General features: G+C 45.2%; 1 long non-coding RNA gene across 1 annotated transcript in view; it reads left to right on the forward strand.

Annotated features, from left to right (window-relative positions):
* The first annotated feature begins 254 nt into the window (after positions 1–254).
* Positions 255–15,503, forward strand: part of LOC147692474 (uncharacterized) — a 28,354-nt gene continuing 13,105 nt past the window's right edge. Inside the window, exons 1-2 of the long non-coding RNA XR_015300038.1 lie at positions 255–320; positions 13,495–13,569. This is a non-coding gene — a long non-coding RNA (uncharacterized LOC147692474). The remainder of the gene's footprint in view (positions 321–13,494; positions 13,570–15,503) is intronic.

Below are 15,503 nucleotides of genomic sequence, written 5' to 3' on the forward strand. Positions count from 1 at the left end.
GAGCTTTTTCATGTCCTCGCGCTAATTATTTTGCTCTCATCATTATTTTTCCGTTTATTTTTTGTCGGTTTATTTTAGTGCGATTAATCCTTATGATTCATTTTCTCTATATCTTGGCACTTATGGATAGCGCGGACCGATGAGAGTCCACATAGTCTGTTGTTCATACCGTTGATGACGTTGGGACACATGACGCCCGCTTAACCAATACGCGGTCTCGGACAGAATAAACACGAAAGTGCCGCCAGAGATAAGGTATTTGGTACAAGAAGGTGATGTCGGACACTAGGAATACGGCGCCCGCACTGAACTAACTATTAGTAAGTTCTCAAGTTGTCCCATTACGTACGATTATACGTAATGCTATAATGAATTCATGTTCACTTTAGTTTCTTCTCGTTTGTAATTACAGACTTAAAGAAAACACAACCGACGAGCGCAATGTGAGTGCATACTCGCATTTTTATTTATTTATTTATTTTCGTTCACAACTTGGGGCACACTCAAACTAGATGATAAATACACCTATGCATGAGCACATGGGGCACTACACAGTTTAATGTTCACACATGTTGCCTTTAGGGGCTATAAGGACACATGGAACAGGAAGATAAATGTACTGCATTTTGGTTTGATATAAGACATAAGGATGTATTAAAAACTTGTGCTATGATTTCATATTTTAGAGATTCTCCCTGAAGAAGGGTTTTCTGCCCGAAATGCATAGGAGCCATCTAAGCATATGTGGAAAATATATTGGTTTTGAAAAAGCAAGAAAAATGAAATTATGTAAATTTCTGACACGCATTAAAGAATATCGAAGCAATTAATAATTAAAACATTGTTTAAAAAGCGCAAACAATTCTGTGGAGTCCGTTCTCTGTCAGCACCTAAGGTGTGCCCAAGTGGATGCAACCAAATCAGTTTGGAAGCACAGAATTCATTTAACCCCGCCTTTGCCCCAGGGATGGAGCCACATGCGTTTGACCAGTGGAGAAATTCTGACTGCAGGTCTGCGGGACATTTGTTCGACCTAGACGGCTTCATTCAGCTCGACGCCCTAACGGGGATGTATAATCAAATTGCACCACTGCGTTACCAGTATTAACAGATCAGACACTGGCTGACGCAGCCGGAAACGCTGCCGTTAGCGGCCAGGCGACTCACGGCCTTCGAGAAATGGCTCTTCACGAAAACGAGCAACAGACAAGCAATCACGGACCTCTCCAAAATGATCAGCCTACCACCGCTCCTACTTCGCTCTGCTGGCCAGAGAAGATGGGAAACCGAGCTGGGGAGAAGCTTCACAGACAAAGAATGGCAAGATATATATCATAGGCCAGGAACACGGCCAGTAAGGAAACAGCAGTTAAGATTACGTCTTACTGGTACCTAACTCCTGCCTGACTAAATAAAGGTAATCCAAACCTCAGCCCTACATGCTGGAAGGGTTGTGCCGAGACAGGGACTTTAACCCACCTGCTGTGGGAATGCGTAGAGGTGACGGACTACTGGACGGCAATTCTGGACGATATCAACTCACACTTCGACAAAGAGATTCCCCGATTCCCAGCCTTCACATTGTTAGGGCTCCCTAATGCACTCACATTCCCACTAAAGTCGATCAGAGGAAAACAAATGGTTTAGCAATGGGGGCTGCAGTTCAACATATCCTTTCGCTCTGGGGCACTTTGAGGCGTCCCACACACACAGGCAGGCTCCATAGCCTCTGGTATATATTGGGCATGGAACGGATTCAAGCAACTCTCACGCAATCCACGGCGTCATTTGCTACCATCTGGCAGCACTTCCTTACCCTGCTAGCCAAGGAATTTAATGAACTCACATGTCCGAAATACCTAAGATTGCTGCGGCTTACAGATGCATCTTCCACAGGGGCCACCCCCAAATGATTGAAAAAGTGCTGGCACTCTGTCTCTGCGCCTCCACAAGGCAAAGAAGCGACAGACCGGTTGGGGAGGGAGGAGGGGTGAGGGGATTTCACAGGAGGAGGGGGACGTTGACAATTCATGGGGTGGTTGGGTGCGCCGACTGCTGATGCCTGCTCTGAACATGCTCTCATGGACACATTACTTCCATACTTCTCCTGAGCCTGTACACCCTCTGTACCGGGGGGGGTAGGGTATTTGGACTGCAGGAGTTCGAAAGGAGCATGTATTTATTGTAATGTCCATACCTGATACACCTGAAAATTAATAAAACAAAGTTAAACAAAAAGAAAATAGGTTTATTGCATGTTCCAGAACACACTTCACCAACAGATTTGACCAAAGAACATTCAAAAGTACACACGAAGATTCAGCAACAAGGTCCACTATAGTGGATTCAACATTAGCATGAGCACTTGCATGCATGCTAAACAGTTGCTCACAGTGCATTCATAACCACAGACTTCAATTGTGTGAGTGAAGTTGTCTGAACTCCATCCTTACTTATCTAGTAGGATACTTGATCACCTTGTATAGTTTGGCTCTTGTAGTATAACTTAGTGACCTGAAGTCATCAAATAGGATGGCAATGACATTAATTCTTACAAGTCAAGTCAAGTCAAAAAATTTATATAGCGCGCTACATACCCAGAGGGTCTCAAGGCGCTTGAAGAGGGGTGGGGAATTACTGGTCAAATATCCACGTTTTAAGTTGCTTTCTGAATGCTAGGTGGTTCTGAGTAAGGCGAAGGTGAGTGGTAAGTGAGTTCCAGGTTTTAGCTGCCAGGTAGGAAAAGGATCTACCTCCCATGGTGCTTTTGTTGATGCGAGGTACAGTGGCAAGGGCTTGGTTGGATGATCGTAGCTGGCGTGAGGGGGTGTAGAAGGACAGTCGTGTGTTGAGGCATTCTGGTCCGATTTCGTAGAGTGCTTTGTGTGCGTGGGTTAGGAGCCGGAAAGTGATCCTCTTATTGACGGGGAGCCAGTGGAGGTTTTTCAGGTGACCAGAGATATGTTCTTTGCGCGGGATGTCTAATATGAGCCTGGCTGAAGCGTTCTGGATTCGTTGGAGTTTTTTCTGGAGTTTGGCGGTAGTACCGGCGTAGAGGGTGTTTCCGTAGTCCAGTCGGCTCGTGACCAGAGCGTGGGTGACCGTTTTCCTAGTTTCGGTGGGGATCCAACGAAATGTTTTTTTGAGCATGCGAAGAATGTTGAAGCAGGATGAAGAGACGACGTTGACTTGTCTATTCATTGAAAGTGAGGAATCCAGGGTGACGCCCAGGTTCCGTGCGTGGTCCGTCGGGATGGGTGCCTTTCCAAGGGCCTCTGGCCACCAAGAGTCGTCCCAGGCAGAGGGGGAGGTACCTAAGATAAGGACTTCTGTTTTATCTGAGTTCAGTTTCAGACGGCTGTGTTTCATCCATTCGGCTACTTCTTTCATTCCTTCGTGTAGGTTAGTTTTGGCGGTGCTAGGGTCATTGGTGAGTGAAAGGATCAGTTGAGTGTCATCCGCGTAGGAGATGATGTTGAGGTTGTGTTGGCGTGCGATGGCCGCGAGGGGGCTCATGTATACGTTGAAGAGGGTGGGACTGAGTGAGGATCCTTGGGGTACGCCGCAGATGACCTCAGTGGCCTCTGAGATGAATGGTGGGAGGCGGACTCTCTGGGTTCTTCCGGTGAGGAACGAGGTGATCCATTCCAATGCTTTTCCTTGTATTCCGATGTTTCTGAGTCGCTGTAGGAGGGTGCTGTGGCAGACTGTGTCGAAGGCTGCGGAGAGGTCAAGGAGGATGAGGGCGACTGTGTCTCCATTGTCCAGGAGAGTTCGAATGTCGTCTGTTGCTGCGATGAGGGCGGTTTCAGTGCTGTGCTTGGCTCGGAAGCCGGATTGTGAGGAGTCGAGGGATTTGTTTGTTTCAAGGAAGGCGGCGAGTTGGTTGTTGACTGCTTTCTCGATGACTTTGGCCGGGAATGGAAGGAGCGAGATGGGGCGGTAGTTTTTGAGTTCGGTGGGGTCAGCTGTGGGTTTCTTCAGGAGGGCGCTGAGTTCGGTGTGTTTCCAGCTTTCCGGGAAGGTTGCGGAGTCGAGGGAGCAGTTGATGACGTCTCGGAGGTACGGTGCTATGATGGAGTCTGCTTTGTTAAAGATGTGGTGCGGGCATGGGTCTGTGGGGGATCCTGAGTGGATAGAGTTCATCAGACGGATGGTGTCCTCAGTGGAGATTGGTTTCCAATCATTGAGGGTGTTCAAAGGAGGTGGGGGTCCTGAAAGGAGTTGGGTGGGTTGGTCTTCGGGTTGGTTGTTGAAGCTGTTGTGGATGTCTGCGATTTTGTTGTGGAAGAATGAGGCTAGGGAGTCGCAGAGGGCTTGGGAGGGGGTGATGTTGTTGGAGTTGGCCGTGGGATTGGTAAATTCCTTGACGATATTGAATAGTTCTTTGCTGTTGTGGGCGTTGTTATCTAGTTGGTTTCTTGAAAGCGGCTTTCTTGGCATTTCGGATCAGTTGGTGGTGTAAGCGGGTGGCGTTTTTGAAGGCTTCCTTGGTGCTGGTGGTTGGATCTTTCTTCCAGGCCTTCTCAAGGGAGCGGCAGAGTTTCTTGGATTTCTTAAGATCATCGTTGAACCAGGAGGCCTTCTTGCTGCCGAGTTTGTTTTGTCGTTTTTTCAGTGGTGCTAGGATGTCGGCGCTGTTGGATAACATTGGGTGAGGTTGGAGGCGGCTTGATCGGGATTTGAGGAGTGGGCTGGGGGGTTAAGAAGAAGCGATGAGGAGATCTGGTCGATGGTGATTTTGTTCCAGTTTCTTTGCAGAGTTGGTTGGGGGTGGTTGTTGGGTTTGGGTTTGTTGTAGGTAAAGTGAACGCAGCTGTGGTCAGTCCAAAGGAGATTCGTGGTGTGACTGAAGGAGACATGATTGCTGGAGGTGAAGATAGGGTCGAGTGTATGACCTGCGATGTGGGTGGGGGAAGTGACAAGTTTTTTAAGTCCGAGGTTGGCGAGGTTGTCCAAAAGGGTGGTGGAGTTGCGGTCGTTGTGCTTTTCAAGGTGAAAGTTGAGGTCTCCCAGAAGGATGTAATCTTTGGAGGGGAGCGCGTGTGGAGTGATGAAGTCCGTGATGTCCTCACTAAATTGAGCGCGGGGTCCTGGAGGTCTGTAAAGGAGGGTGCCTCTGAGTGTGGTCTTGGGGTCGATGTGGATCTGGAAGTGGAGGTGTTCAGAGTTGGCGAGATTGACGTCTGAGCTGGTAGAGATGTGGATTGATTTCTTATGGACGATAGCGATTCCTCCTCCTGTGTGGCCGGTACGGTCCTTGCGTATGATCTTATAATCTTCAGGGATGGCAATGGTGATGTCTGGGGCAGAAGAGGCGTTCATCCATGTTTCTGTTAGGAAGGCGACGTCCGGAGAGATGGTGTCTAGTAGATTCCATAGGTCAATGGCGTGCCTGTGGACCGATCGGGTGTTGAGCAAGATGCATTGTAGGTTGTTGGGGTCGGATATCTGTGGTGTGATCGTAGCGGAGTTGTAGACGGTGCCGTAGAATTTGCAGGAGTTGCATGAGAAAGGTCCGTGGGTGTGTCCAGGAGCGGCTTGGACGCAGTTGGGGGAGCGGCCGGGGTTAAGGGCTAGGAGGGTGGTGGCATCGTAGGTGATGCGGGAGGGGTGGGGGGTGCAAGGGCCAGGGGGTCTGGCGCTGGGCGCGGTCCAGGCGCGGACGGGCGTAGACGGGCTTACCTTTGGCGCACCTTTGGCGCGACAGGGGCGCGATCGCTGCGCCTAAACGCTGCGCGCGGGAACAGCTGTCATATATGGATAGTGGAGGGGGAGGGGCGAGGGCGGCTCAGCTGGGAGGCGGGGCGGGCTTACTATGACCACAACAACAAACAAAATGGCAGCGGAGCGCTTGGGGATAACGCGCAAACACACACAAAGTTACTATGGCAAATTAAAATGTAAACAGAGCAAAAGCGGCAAGCAAGGCAGACTGCAGGCAATAACAATGAGGCAGTTTGATACAAAGCGCTGCACAACGATACCAGGTGTCGTCAGAGACACTGGGGAGCGACCACTCGGCTCGAGAGCGAAGAGCGAGTCACAGCGCTTCGAGGAAATGGAGCGCTGGATGTAGTCTGTGGGAGGGCGGCTCAGCTGGGAGGCGGGGCGGGCTTACTATGACCACAACAACAAACAAAATGGCAGCGGAGCGCTTGGGGATAACGCGCAAACACACACAAAGTTACTATGGCAAATTAAAATGTAAACACAAGGCACTGCAATCAGCAAATGGTCATATACCTAATACTACATCATGATGAAATGATGGTCAACTAATATAGCTATGTTGCAGCAATCTGTACAGTAGCAGGAAGAAAGAAGGCAACATGTAAAAGCCCATTTCAGACTGAAACACTTTCTAATAGAAACTTCCTTGTATGTCCACAATCAGAATAGTCTCGTGAAAGCTGTAATTAAATAGCTTTACTATGTAGCACAGAAACGTAGACTCTAGAGAATCTGGCCCAAATATCTGGGAGAATTGTCTACAAATATCCACAACATAACGAATCAGCTAGGCCTAATGGCATCCTCAATCCAGCTACAGTTGAGGTCACCATTTTTGCATTGCATATATAAAAGGCAATAGACTATTGAAGGTTGTTAGGGTTCAAGGAATCTCCATTACATGAAGACGTGGTTTAACTTGTGTCCTAATGGCAAGGCACATCACAATACCTTTTTGCTTCACAAACACAAATAATTGTATTACTCACATGTAGTGTAGACACTCACATATGATCCCTACATTTCTGCATGTCAATCGTTGATGAATATGTTTAAACAACAAGAGAGACAGGGTAAAGCAGATTACTCTCACACCCCATAGGATAATCTTTCAGAAACAACTAGAGAGTATCTCAAACTACAAAAAATTGAACTAGAGGGTAAGAAGATGTAAGACAACCTCTCCCTACCACCCCCACCCGTAAGTGCACTAAGCAAACAAAGACTGTGTCAATTTAGAATAAAGGTAGTGAATTTCTAGTGAGGAAAAAGGAACCCTCAGGCATCCACACATGGTCGGTAGACGTTTGTCTTCATCGGGTTCCAGTTTTTAGTCAGTGCAAAAGTATAACATAAAAGTGCAAGTTAAAAAGAGTATAGACCACTCCCCCTGCCAACACTTTTAATAGAGGGGTGATTCAAACTCAATTAAAAACAAAGTGAAAGAATCGGACACATAAGGGTTAAGTCAGTTTGAACCCACTGTCCTAAAAAAGGGGGTCGACATGTTTCAGCTAAAGAGTCCTTATCGACTCAGCATTCCTCAGGACCAATCATATTTTTTCTCACCTTGCGGGAGGCACACACTAAGGAACCTACTCACACTTGGTGGAAAATTGTTCGTTAATACGCGTTTACCAACTTGGAATCGTTGCACACTCTCTAATCTCTGAGGGAAATGTAATCTGAAAAGAGACCAACAACATTAATAGATAATGATCATATATTCATGTTACTCACTTTCTAAATGTATAAACTCATAATACTATATATTTATACTACCCCCCACCTTCCCCGTGACACAGTCAATAAAATGTGTGTAGATCGGTAGCCGCCCTGGCCACTCAGTAAATGGGTAGGCCCAATCATAAAATACTAACTACCATCTAGGTAGTAGTGGTAATTACTACTTCAAATGGTGCATTCATATATTAACCAGAAGCACTCCGAAGGGCATAATTCGCCTAAGTCATAGGTTACTGTTCTTAACCATGAAAATGGTATTGTAATGAATTTAAAAACAAAAGATTTCCTTTTAGAATTGACCTGGAGGCCATTTGTGCTGAACGCCTCCAACTCCCTTTTTATCACACCTTCATAGTATCAAGACCCAAGTAGATATCACAATATTCATCGTCACTTCAAATTACTCAGTTTATTTTTCAACCATCTTCCTTAGCGCGTGGAAGGAGAAAAACTTCCACCTTCAGGATCTGCATAAAAACGCAAACCGCAAGTCATTTCAGAGACATCCAAATGATGTTGTTATTGCATATCTTTTAATTAAAGCATCTCCGCCGTCACCGTGGACCTAACTTTTAAGCAAGTACTGTGGAGGCACCCTGAAAAGTCATACCCTCCCCTGATGAATTACTCGATTTATCCTGTAGCCCAACTTCATGAGCACGTGGTGGGGGAAAAATCTTCACGCCAGCCTCTGTTTGGGAACAATGTTAAATAAGAAAAGATCACCTGCTGCTCAGGTTGTGGTGTTCAAAAGTTGCATTATCATGGCCCATGGTCGCTGTTACCTCTCAAGTCAAGGATATACGTACTGGAATTGATTACACAGTGTTAGAATGGCCCTGCTTGATGTTTATAACCATACTAGCCAAAGAATGTTACTAAGCATAAAAAGACATTAAACCAATTGTTTAACATAGCCTACTGTAATACACGCCTCAATTAACTGGCGCTTCGCTGACCTGGTGCATCCTAATGCCCGCATCAGGTTTCTATCGTAATGTCTTCTTTATTACATTTGTAGTACCGACTATCTGCACCACGATTAATTGCGCAGTGTCGAAATAGCGCTACCCGATCATTAGATAAGGCTCACTGTAAAGCGGGCCGCGGTAAAATGGCGCTTTGTTGAATGTCACCAGTCAGTGAATGACCCCTGATATATCAACATGTGTAGTTCACATAACTGAATACTCCCACATCAATGAGTAAGTAACTTTATTAACTGTGCGATTACTTAAAATCTTTACAGTATAAAACACATAAACAACACATAAACAACACCCCCCACCCAAAGTACCCTTCCCCCAGTAAAAACCCAGTAAAACCCCAATGTTCAGCTTTAAAATAGCACTGTGACTGCGCAGGCTCTATTTACTACTTTGTGTCCGTTAAAAATTCAATTAAAAGTTTTTTTTATTTTTTTTATTAAAATGATGAGTTAGCACCGTTTCGCATCTTTGCACCTCCAGGGATCAAATAGTTGTATAAGAGTCCAACAGGGTTGTTCTCTCCATAATGCTAATTGTCAATACGATAAATTCTTAACGAGCTCCCTGTCCGGCCCCAAGTTGGATTTCTAATTCTAGTGATTCCAGTGGCTTTGCAAGATATCCCTAAATTAGGTGACGACTAATAGGGTTAGGGCACCAGATAATTTTCATTGCAGAATGACAGGACCCCTGAGTTCTGTGGCCTTTTGATGGAAATCAAGTGCAATTCTAACTTGATGGATAAACTTGCCTACCCTGGCAAGTAAACAAGTTGTGGTTTCTGAGAAGCACCAGTCTGAGGCCTCTCTGTAAGTTCTGAAGCCCAAGTTCCTTAGGGCCGGGCGCAGTAGACGATGACGATCGCTGGCCAGCTTTGAACAGCAGCATAAAAGGTGTAGCCAAGATTCTCTGTGGTAGTTGCATAACCGGCAGGAGATGGTACCAGTTCGTGCCCATTTTGGGTTAAAATCCAAGATCTTAAGGGCCAGGAGGCGCAAATACTGAATTTTCTTTCTTGCTAGAGTTGAAAGTGAATCTTGCAAATATGGTTGAAGTTTGCCAGGAGTATATGACTTGTCCAGGGCCAATGTGAGAGGGTTGCACCGGAGTGATGAGCGATCCAGTTCAAACGAGATGGTCTGGACTTGGCGCTTTACAGCTTGGGCCCAGGCAGAATAAGGAATTTCCTGAAGGGGCATGCTCTTTCCCTCGATTTTCAATAGGTCTATTGCTTGTTCCAACTTGGAGTGCCATGGGGAGCCCGCTACTCTGAAAATAATTTTTAGAAAGTGTTTAAGATTGTTTTCAGGAGCTTTCAGTACCCTGATGTAGTATTTTATTAGGTCCCCCTGTAGTACCAACTCCGGGCGGTTCAAACCTATTTCCAGCCTTAGCCTGGTGTTCCTTGCTTGTCTGGGAGCTTGTAGCACAGTCTTGTAAGCTTTCATCTGGGCCGCATTAATGACTTTCTCAAGTGCTCCTGGGAAGGCTAAGTGACCATACATGATAGCGGGAATCAGTTTTGCCCTAAGTACAGTCAACATGGGTTCTATTGATGGACTAACTAAGCGATGGCTTAGACGTCTAAAAGACAGGATTATTTTGTTAATTCTCAGTGTTAACTCCTTTATGTGTTTGACTGCAGCGGCCCTCTCCGATATCCATACCCCCAGATAGTTGTAGGATGTGGCTGTCCTGATTCGGTGCTCACCCAAAGACCATGTTGCTTGTTTTTTGTAAGAGTATTCACCAAAGATTACTATCTTGGTCTTACTCTCTTTAATCCGTAGGCTATTTTCCTTGTTGTATATTGCAAGACTATTTAATGCTCTTTGGAGCCCCACCCTGGTGTGGTCCATGACCACCATATCGTCCGCATACTGGAGAGTTCCCAGGGCCAACTTCCCCAATCTCTGAGGTACTAAGTTGGCGTCTTTCAGGGCTTGCCCCATGTCTGCTGTGTACAAGTTGAAGAGTAGGGGGGCCGAAACACAACCCTGCTTTAGTCCGGTATTATTTTCAATTCTTGATGTTGTGATTGTTGGACTTAATTTGACCTGAACCCATGTCCCCTCATAGAGGGCTTTTATAGCTTTTAGCTGGGTTCGAGGGATCCCCCAAGATTCAAGTTTTGCCCATAACCGTCTTCGATTGACTCGGTCGAAGGCCGTGGAATAATCTATGAAGCAGCAAAACAGGGGCAGCTTGTTCCTCAAAACGGCTTGCTTCGAGAAGTAGGAGAGCGCTATGATATTGTCCATGGTGGAGCTACTGGCCCTAAAGCCAGTCTGAAAAGGCGGGAGAATGCCGTTCTTGTCCACCCAGGCCTCTAGGTCCGTTAGTAATAGGCGGGCATATACCTTGGCTTCTATGTCAAGAAGGGCTATGAGCCTGTAATTAGCCGGGTTTGAGTGGTCTCCCTTCTTATGTATTGGAAATAAGACCGAGTCTTTCCAGGATGTTGGTAAGATTGCTGTGGAGAATGAATGATTGTATAGCGGAGTAAGTATGGATGCAAAAAAGGCAGGGGCAGTTTTGAAGACCTGGGCGGGAATACCATTTGGGCCAGGGGCCCCATCAGTTCTCGTTGCCCTAATGTACCCTACTGTCTCCTCCTCTGTATAAATGACGGGCTGACTGGGCACTGTAATATCTTTCAGCGCGCTCTGAGTTTTAATGGTTACAGCTGCCACCTGCGACCACTCTGAACTAAGTGACTCTGAACTTGCGTCATAAAAGTGACGCAACTGCGGCGTAAAAGCGGCGCAAGGGGCTAGTAAATCTGCCCCTACATGTGTAATTCTCACATGCTAATCACTTCAAGACATAATTACACACTATGGTAGTCAACTGTTGACTATCATCAACACTGATCATGACCCACACTGACTAACTCAGCCCACTAACATCATGTAGCCCAGGGCCATCCTACATGTACTGTGATGTGAGCTACAATGAAACACAACATACCATTGTGACCTTCTGAAGTGCAGATTACTTGTGTATGACTGAACAGACACCTTTACAGCCACGCTTATTGATTTGATGCATACAGTCCATGCAGGCTGGTACCATAGTATAGACTACATCATAACACTTGTGTCACAATGAAAAGCTAGTATGTGAGTCGCTGAGAACTTCCTCTCTGGGGATGTGTGGACATGTGGACTACTTAATGGGATATCATTTTACATCTGATTGAGATTGTGTGGTATTTACTGCCATAACAGGACTCACATTTTTCCATATGTGGTACTGTTACAGAGATGACATCAACATACCATTGTATTTCTAGTTTGATACAGAAATGACATCAACATATCGTTGTATCTATAGTCTTCAACTATCTGCACTGTTAATGTGTTATGACAGTGGAAACATGAATTATGGAAAGGTGACAACAGACCTGTGGAAGTAAAGGGTCTGTCATCAGTAAATGGCACACATTGACAATTTGGGTCAATAGGAAGAAGTATCGGGTCTGTGGGTTACCTCAGTCACCATTCCAAATGAAGTCAATGTAAAAGCAATTAGGGCTACTATTGGGTCAGAAAACTCATTTTGGGAACATCCAACGGTCTGCAGGTCTTCAGGGAGATTACTCTGTGCATCAGTTGTATCAACAAAGTAACTCTGCCCCAGCTTGTGCCGTGGCCCAGATTGGACCTAACTCATTATCAGACCTTGCTGTCTGTAGGCTGAGCATACTGATCCCACACGAATGTCACATTTCCACCATGTCAATACATAAAGGTACATCTTGTGTCCATCTAATATGTGACCTCACGGTTTTGTGGCACTCTGAAAGGGTCTGTGAGGTTTAGCTAGCTCCCAGACAACAGTTTGGCAAGCCCTGATGTGGGGTGCGTGATATGTGGGACTGTACACATAGCTAACATTATCCTCAGCGGCTTCTTATAGTACACATACACAGCTCATGATGTAAAGCCTATACATTTCTTTGCACATTTAGCATGCCCTTATTAGCAATTATAACATAAGTACTATTAAATGTATACATGCATAGCTATGTGCATGCAACACAAGTAGGACGTAGGGCTTATCACACATCACAGTGGTGATGTTAAGGACACAAATTACAGTTCTAAAGAATCCATTACCTGATACAACAGTAATCTGAATTCACCCTAGGACTCAGAGGCACATTGTAGCCTGTGGGAATGGAAAGGATAAAGTTGAACAGAGTAATATATGTATGTGAGATAATTGTTTGTTCCTCTGGTGAGCCATAGAACTGGCCATACAGGGGAAGGACCTTTTCAACCAATTTTTCCAGCTCCTCTGGAGAAAAGAAATGGGCCCTCTCACCTGTTTGGCCGGGCATGATTGCTCCCAGAGGTGGCAAACAGCAGCTAAAGTGGAGGAGGTATTAATAACAGCAGTGTCAGGAGGCAAGTGAGTTATTTTTCAAACCCCGGCGTACATGCACGTACGTAGTCATCAGCATAGACTGACACAGCCATTGGGCAGTGACCGTCACCATCACCAACATTAGCTTTTGGCTGTGTACACTGTGAATGAAACCGCCCACTGCGCAGTCGACTTCCGCTGGCAGTGGTAGGTTCCAAATGTCGACTATGCGAGGTCAGGCAGCCGCCATTTTAGCGGTTGAAAGTACAGTTTTGGTGGTCCCACTACAAATGTGTTGTAAAGCGTTTACATATATACTACTCCATTGCCCTGTAATTTCCTTTATACAAACATCTGTTTTGTGCGTTACAGTGCATAAACGCTATATTACCGCAGTGCATTGTACACCGCAGGTGATTGTATTTTGTGAGAACAATTCAAAATTCACAATATTAAGGTGCTCATGAGATATTTTTAGATGAATAATGTGCACATTTATGTTACAATCATGTGAATTCCACAGTGGGGATTATAGGTAAATGTTGGACAGTAGACAATTATTATGTGAATCTTGTGTAATGCTTTCTGAACCAGTTATATTTGTTAATCTGGACACTGTGATCAATGCTCAAAATTGTTTTCTCTCCACACATAGGTACCCTGGGAGAGGGTGGAGATGCCAGCCTCCAGGGTACCGACCATTCTCTGACCTTCAGACCATGGAATAAAGGTATGTCTTCAAGAAGTTTTGTTTGAGTAGGCAAACAATACAGGATTTATGTCATCAGGTGGAGCATGAATTCCCTCTTCAAAATACTAATCCCACATGTATTCCACCAATTGTGAAACTTATGGCGGTATTGCATTTTCTAGTCACAGGTTCCTTTCAATACACTGTGGCTATATCTGATGGTATGTTACCGCCAATGTTTAGTGGTGAACGGAGTGTAGGTGGGTCCATTAGGGCGCTGGGTCGTTGCCCTACAAGCCTCCAGCACCCGCAAAGTTAACAAACAGTAATTAACTGACAATGCATGTCAGACAGTCAGCATGACACCAGAAGACGGACCGCCTACCCCCTTCAGAGTCTGAAGGGGTGGGCAGCCTGGTGTCATGCTGACTGACTGAAATGCATTGTCAGGCAGCCAAGGGTGGCACGGAATGCACAGCAGGCAGCAGCACAAGTGCGTATGCTGGGTGAAGGTTGGAGAATGTTTCCGACCAGCCCAGTCATGCGCAATAGTGTACTGGCTGGATGGCGGCTGCGCATTAGGAGATCGAGGGTTGCTCAACGCTGCAACCCTCTGTCTCCTAATGGGCGGCAGGGCGGCGAGTAACTCTGCTAAGCCAATACTGGTGCTGCTGGAGCAGCACCAGTATTGGCTTAGAGGGGTTATGTTACAGAATACACTGGAACATAAATTGATTTAAGTCTTTAATCCAAAGTTGTGGCACAGCAACAAACAGCATCAGGCTGGCAGACAGGAACAGTGCAACTGACCTGGTGCCTAGCAGCAGTGGAGGTTCTAAGTAGAACCAAAGAAGTACTGAATGATGCACAGGGTTTAAAGGGACATTAACAAAGTAAATATGTACAATGAGAATGTAACACATCTCCCTTTTATAATAAAACAAAAACAAGAAAGAAAATAAGTAATCTAGGAAACAACAAGAATTTAAGTTACATAATCAGCAAACCTAATAGGTTGAGATCTAGAGCAAACAGACATTTTAACTCTTGAAGCAACATCACAATTAGGACTAAGCTGTACATCAGGAGCGGTGGAATTAAGCAATGAAGAATGATTGGAATGATGTAAAGAGGGACTCTTAGAAACATGTCTAATGTTCCATAACTTACCATCCTGAGTAAGTAGACTATTGCTAAAAACCTTTACCACTTTCAAAGGTTTACCAAATTTGTTTGAACATTTGGTGATGAAACCAGGTTTCCTAATCCTGACCCAATCACCAATAGAAAAATTGGGATTTTTCACATTCCACTTGTTATCATACCATTCCTTAACTTTAGCTTGTTTGCATTCCACTCTTTCTACAACATCTTTAATCAGATCATCAGAAAAGGATTTGTTGGAACATTTGTCCTTAAACCACCATGGACAAATGGTAGAGGCGGGTCACGCCCTTTTAGTAAACGGAAAGGACTAACTTCTGTTGTAGAATGTGGAGTTATCCTGTATAGCCAAAGTTTTTTTCTCAACAAATTTCTCCATCCAGAACCCATCTTGAAAACATCAGAAACAAAACCCTTCAAAACGCTGTTGAAACGTTCAACTAAACCGTTCTCATGAGGTTCATAAACAGAAACTGTACAATGTTTAACGTTTTGTGATTTGAGAAAATTCTCCATTTCCAAAGAGGTAAGTTGCACCCCATTATCTGTTACAAGCACAGAAGGACACCCTTCTCTAGAAAAGACCTCTTTGAAGAACTCTATCACATTAGTGGAAACCGAAGAAACAAACTTGACCTCCGGCCATTTAGAGTGGTAATCCAGCAAAACAAGAGCATAATGAGAATCAAGCGGAAGACACATAAAAGGACCAGAAATGTGAAACGCAAGTTTCTTCCAAGGTTCATTCGGCCAAACAGAAGTTTTTAAAGGAAGAACATTTACCCTCAACATCTTCTCACTTACCATGC

The sequence above is a fragment of the Lissotriton vulgaris genome, chromosome 9 (assembly GCF_964263255.1).
Source record: "Lissotriton vulgaris chromosome 9, aLisVul1.2, whole genome shotgun sequence".
NCBI classification, from domain to species: domain Eukaryota; kingdom Metazoa; phylum Chordata; class Amphibia; order Caudata; family Salamandridae; genus Lissotriton; species Lissotriton vulgaris.